Raw genomic sequence first — 6,402 nt, 5'->3', positions numbered from 1 at the left:
CTCAAGAAAGCTGACTTGATGAAGGAAACGACGGTGGTCTTTGCATGGTTATGGATGGAGTATTTAGGTGGGGTCGATGCAGGGATTCATTGAGGTCTGATGGTTACCGACTGGGGAGAAAACTCAATAAGCCCACACTCTGCTTGACACGAGTAATGCAGATCCCCTCCTGCGTGCGTGCGTGTGTGTGTGTGTGTGTGTGTGTGTGTGTGTGTGTGCGTGTGTGTGTGTGTGTGTGTGTGTATGTGTGTGTGTGTGTGTGTGTAGACAGTCACTGGTGCTGTATTGTCCACTTCTGTTAGTCGGTCGGGATTAAGTTTAAATTAGTACTAAAACCCAAATTCTGATCATTAGCCCAAAAAAATGAACGATCTTATTGCATAGTTGAGTGTGGTTTATTTTCTTACATACTGTATGAGCGACAATCTCGCAACTTTGCCACTTGTTGCCAGGCAGACTTCACCATAAACCAGCGGAAAAAAATACACGTCATATCTCAATTTTCGTCTGTCATATACAGTTAAAAAAAAACGGAAGCAATTTTTTACATAAGAAGTAGGAATAAATGCTGCCACTATGCGACATTATACGCAAATACGGAGTTGGCTTTCACTGTTATGCTGATGACACCCAACTCTACATGCCCCTAAAGCTGACCAACATGCCGGATTGTAGTCAGCTGGAGGCATGTCCTAATGACATCAAACAATGGATTACCGCCAAATTTTTGCAACTCAACGCCAAAAAAACAAAAATGCCGATTATCGGTCCTGCGAAATATTGGCACTTATTTGATAAAACCACTTTAACATTTGACAACCAAACAATTAAACAAGGCGACTCGGTAAAGAATCTGGGTATTATCTTCGACCCAACTCTCTCCTTTGAACCACACATTAAAAGCGTTACTAAAACGGCCTTCTTTCATCTCCGTATTATCGCTAAAATTCGCTCCATTCTGTCCATTAACGACGCCGAGATCATTATCCATGCTTTTGTTACGTCTCGTCTCGATTACTGTAACGTATTATTTTCGGGTCTCCCCATGTCTAGCATTAAACGATTACAGTTGGTACAAAATGTGGCTGCTAGACTTTTGACAAGAACAAGAAAGTTTGATCATATTACGCCTGTACTGGCTCACCTGCACTGGCTCCCTGTGCACTTAAGATGTGACTTTAAGGTTTTACTACTTACGTATAAAATACTACACGGTCTAGCTCCAGTCTGTCTTGCTGATTGTATTGTACCATATGTCCCGGCAAGAATTCTGCGTTCAAAGGACTCCGGCTTATTAATGATTCCCAGAGCCCAAAAAAAGTCTGCGGGCTATAGAGCGTTTTCCATTCGGGCTCCAGTACTCTGGAATGCCCTCCCGGTAACAGTTTGAGATGCTACCTCAGTAGAAGCATTTAAGTCTCATCTTAAATCTCATTTGTATACTCTAGCCTTTAAATAGACCCCATTTTAAGACCAGTTGATCTGCCGTTTCTTTTCTTTTTCTCCTATGTCCCCCCCTCCCTTGTGGAGGGAGTCCGGTCCGGTGGCCATGAATGAAGTACTGGCTGTCCAGAGTCAGGACCTTAGGATGGACCCTGGATGGTTGGGGACATCTCTGCGCTGCTGATCCGCCTTCGCTTGGGATGGTTTCCTACTGGCTCCACTTTGGACGGGACTCTCGCTACTATATTGGATCCACTTTGGTCTGGATTCTCACGGCTATGTTAGCTCTACTATGGATTGGACTTTCACAATATCATGTTAGATCCGCTCGACATCCATTGCTTTCGGTCCCCTAGAGAGGGGGTGGGGTGGTATTGCCCACATATGCAGTCCTCTCCAAGGTTTCTCATAGTCATCATTGTCGACGTCCCACTGGGGTGAGTTTTTCCTTGCCCTTATGTGGGCTCTACCGAGGATGTCGTTGTGGTTTGTGCAGCCATTTGAAACACTTGTGATTTAGGGCTATATGAATAAACATTGATTGATTTATTGATTGAATGTTAACACAAAACACATTTTATAGACAAGCAATGCAAAATACATATCTTCCTGAGAACTAGCATCCTCTGTAGTGGATATTTATTTGTCCTCTGTGGAGGATGCTAGTTCTCAGGACGATATAAATCAGTTACTAGGGGCTATTGTTTGGCCTGCGGGCGCCCAGTAGAGGGCCGCCATAAATAACTGTTTCTCAGATGTAGTGCTTATGGGCCGCAACAGTACTCAGGTGTAATACACTTTTCCACCATTTGGGGCAGTATTGACAATATCAAACAAACAGAATAAGTCTGGAGCTAAAGTCATAGAGAGGTTTCTTAAGTGCAAAAATAACGACTAAAGCGGTGACGCTGTATTTTCATATGCACTCTAATTTCATAGACAGTTTATTTAAGAAACATATATTATCATTATTATCATTGATCATTTAATTAAAATGTATTTATTTCAGCACTGCACTCTGCAATTGCATGTGCATTTATTTTTCGCCTGTTTTTATGAGTCTCTTCTTCTACTTTATATTGAATTGGTATTTATTTTTGTAATCTGCCTGACCTAAGCCTTGGTAATAATCTTTGTGATTAACACATGCTTTTATATCATTTGACAAGATTTATCCTGTTAACCTGTAAGTAGGTTAGATATAATTATTGAATAAGATTCAAATCAAGAGTAAGATGACAAATTCAGTGTTAATATTTCAGTGGTTTCCTCTGTAGGGGAAAAGTTGGACCCCGAGGTCAAAAAAGTTAAGAACCCCTGGTATAAATGAGGAATGAAACGGATAAAGGAATTGAGTCACAAATGCATGGGATTATATGTTTGGGCACTCAAATGCACAATATATGGCCCCATATCAGAGGGGTCAAACTTGTTTTCATTGAGGGACACTTTACAGTTATGGCTACCCTCAGAGAGCTGCTTGTAACAGTAAATATAAATAAATATATGTATGATCGCCTCATCATATTATACACAATTGCATATGCATTTGATAATATTATAATTTTAATAAATATTGCATTAATTATGGTTATACAGAGATCAATAACATAGTTTATTTTTAAGTGTGAATGGTTACCTGAAAGGTGAGTGTTGTTATACGGTCAGTGATCGTGTCTATGCTTACACCAGTGCAAAAATGAGTGAGAAGACTCGTGTGCCCACTGCATAATTTCACTCCAAAATAAACCCTGACTAGACGATAAGGTGGCGACTTGTCCGGGGTGTACCACGCCTTCCGCCCGAATACAGCTGATACAGGCTCCAGCACCCCCCCCCCCCCTGCAGATGTTCATATTGAGTAAAAATCCAATATAGAGATCACCCCAAACAGACTGACTAGAGGCCCTTTACAAAGTTAGGAAAAAATTAGTCGCCAGCACCCGGCACCCGGATCTTCATGAAACTGGGCGGAGACGTCTGTCATGGGAGGGCTACAAAAAAGCCTCAAGAACGTATGCACCAGAACGAACAGGATTCCAAGTGGCCATTTTGGGAGGAAACTTCGAGGTTGTACTTTGTGGAACGTTACTTTGTGACTTGAACCCAATGAGCCCACATGGAGATGACATGACGTAGACTAATGGCCGATGATCAATTGAGAACCACTTAAGCCGGCGTTTTACGCCTTTGCCACTCGCCATGCAACACGAAACTTGATTAACTCAGCTCCACAAGGTCAGACATTGGTTATATTTGGTATGCATGATGAAGATGACAGGGTGAACACAGCCACATGACACTTCCTCGATTAGTAACAGCGCCCCATGGTGGTGACAAGGACGTGACCCCAAAATACACGCCTCGCATACATACCCATTTGTCTTAGGCGATATAACGAATCACTTTCATGCTCACAGAAAGCCCATTGCACAGACTGAGGATGATAAGCATGATGATTGATCACAGGCAGGTGGGCGGGGCCTGGCGGCGCAGACTGCTCCTCGCCATAAATCAGCCAACTGTCATTACTTCAGATGATTGGATCTCCTTCTTCTAAACTTATGTGATGGTTGCAATCAGGATCTGATCATGGCCCAATGTTGATATTGACACAGACGGCACCATGTGGGGGGAGCCTTTGAGACTCGCCAAACAATACGAAACTTGAATAACTCGGCTCCCTAAGGTCCGACATTAGCGTGCGTGATGAAGATGACACCCTGAAGAGAGCCACATGACACTTCCTCATCCAGTGACAGGAAGTGCCTCCAAATTACAAACCCCCACACATATACCGTTTTTCTTGTGTCCGTACATCCATTTTGTACCGCTTGTCCCTTTCAAGGTCGCGGGGGATGCTGGAGCCTATATCAGCTGCTATTTAATGAATCACCTGCATGTTCAAACAGGGCACAAACAAAGGGGATTCATATGGCGCCGATTCCAGGAGGGATCACGCGTGAAAGGAAAAGGGTCGACTGATCATTTCGCAATGCAGTCTGCTGAAAATTATGGAAAGCACCAGGGATCTCGCGTGAGAGGTGAAGGGGGGCTGATCATTTCGCAATGCGGTCTGCTGAAAATTATGGAAAGCCCCAGTGATGTCGCGTGAGAGGAAAAGAGGGGCTGATCATTTTGCAATGCAGTCATCTGAAAATTATGGAAAGCACCAGGGATCTCGCGTGAGAGGTGAAGGGGGGCTGATCATTTCGCAATGCGGTCTGCTGAAAATTATGGAAAGCCCCAGTGATGTGGCGTGAGAGGAAAAGGGGGGCTGATCATTTTGCAATGCAGTCATCTGAAAATTATGGAAAGCACTAGGGATCTCGCGTGTGAGGAAAAGGGGGGCTGATCATTTCGCAATGCAGTCTGCTGAAAATTATGGAAATTACCAGGGATCTCACGTGAGAGGTAAAGGGGGTGCTGATCATTTTTCAGTGCAGTCTGCTGGTAAATTATGGAAAGCACCAGGGATCTCGCGTGAGAGGAAAAGGGGGGATGATCATTTCGCAATGCAGTCTTCTGAAAATTATGGAAAGCACCTGGGATCTCGTGTGAGAGGAAAAGGGGGTTCTGATCATTTCGCAATGTGGTCTGCTGAAAATTATGGAAAGCACCAGGGATCTCGCGTGAGAGGAAAAGGGGGGGCTGATCATTTTGCAATGCAGTCTGCTGAAAATTATGGAAAGCACCAGGGATCTCGCGTGGGAGGAAAAGGGGGGGCTGATCATTTCGCAATGCAGTCTGCTGAAAATTATGGAAAGCACCAGGGATTTCGCGTGAGAGGAAAAGGGGGGCTGATCATTTCGAAATGCAGTCGGCTGAAAATTATGGAAAGCACCACCCTACATAGCAACTGACAATGTAGTCGAAGTTGAAATTGCCAGAAAACACATTTGAAGATATTCTACACTTCTACTGCCATCTGGCGGTCAAAGCGGATAGTACACCCCTCCCAATTTGGCATGTTTCATGTGTCAGGTAAACTTACCACTAGAGAACAAACTGATGATTTTAACATCGAAGCAGTCTATGTCCACCGATAACATGTGGGTGGGCATAGAATGGCGGCGGAGACTGCAGGGGATGTCAACTTTAAAGCTCAGTTAATTTCAAAGATCAGTTTGTTTTAAGAGTGTCATCAAGTGCAACTTTACACAACATAGGATTGTTCAGCTGTCAATCACTGGTTAATAGTTAAGGGGCTGGACCGCGACACATTTATTTGTCGTGTTGCACAGGTGTACCTAATATTTTCTCTTCATGCAAATGTACAATTACTGTATGTACACAAATAGCGTCCAGTAAAAAGCAGTTTGAATTGGATTTATATCATGCACTCAACAGATCAACTGCAAGCAAATATATTTACACCTTTCACTTGAGTCTAAGCTTGAGTGGTTATCTGGTTGACGCTCCATTTCAGGCTAACGGACTGATTCACCCATTTCATTCAATTCACGCATCACATAAAAGATCTAAAATGTCTTACTTTTTGGTCGCTGGCAGCTTTAGTTCCACACTCTGAGGTTCGCCCAGTCAACAAAAGCAGGAATTCTGAGCAAAGAACGCCTTTAAAAGGAGCTGGACCAGAATAAAAATCTCCAATTGATGACCCTTCAGCGTTAATGTGTTGACATTTACTAAGGAGGATGGTGGTAAATAAAAGAGAGGGAGAGGGAGGGCCCGGCGACTGTGCAATTATGAGCACTTTATTTTCAATTAAGACATTGTGCGTCCACTGTAAGCTCTGCTTTCTGACATTTTTGATGATGCAGCTGACTTCTTGGACTAGATATTGATTGGGTTGGCAAACGTGTGCAATCTTTGCTTATTTAAGCTAAGATGCACTTTTAGTGCACAATAAACAAACAAAAAATACCATTATTTTCCTGATGGTGTTCTATTACAACTAATGAAATTTAGCTCTTAGCAATAAACTTTTCTAATAAGGCT

The sequence above is a fragment of the Nerophis ophidion genome, linkage group LG04 (assembly GCF_033978795.1).
Source record: "Nerophis ophidion isolate RoL-2023_Sa linkage group LG04, RoL_Noph_v1.0, whole genome shotgun sequence".
NCBI classification, from domain to species: domain Eukaryota; kingdom Metazoa; phylum Chordata; class Actinopteri; order Syngnathiformes; family Syngnathidae; genus Nerophis; species Nerophis ophidion.
This window is presented reverse-complemented; position numbering follows the sequence as displayed.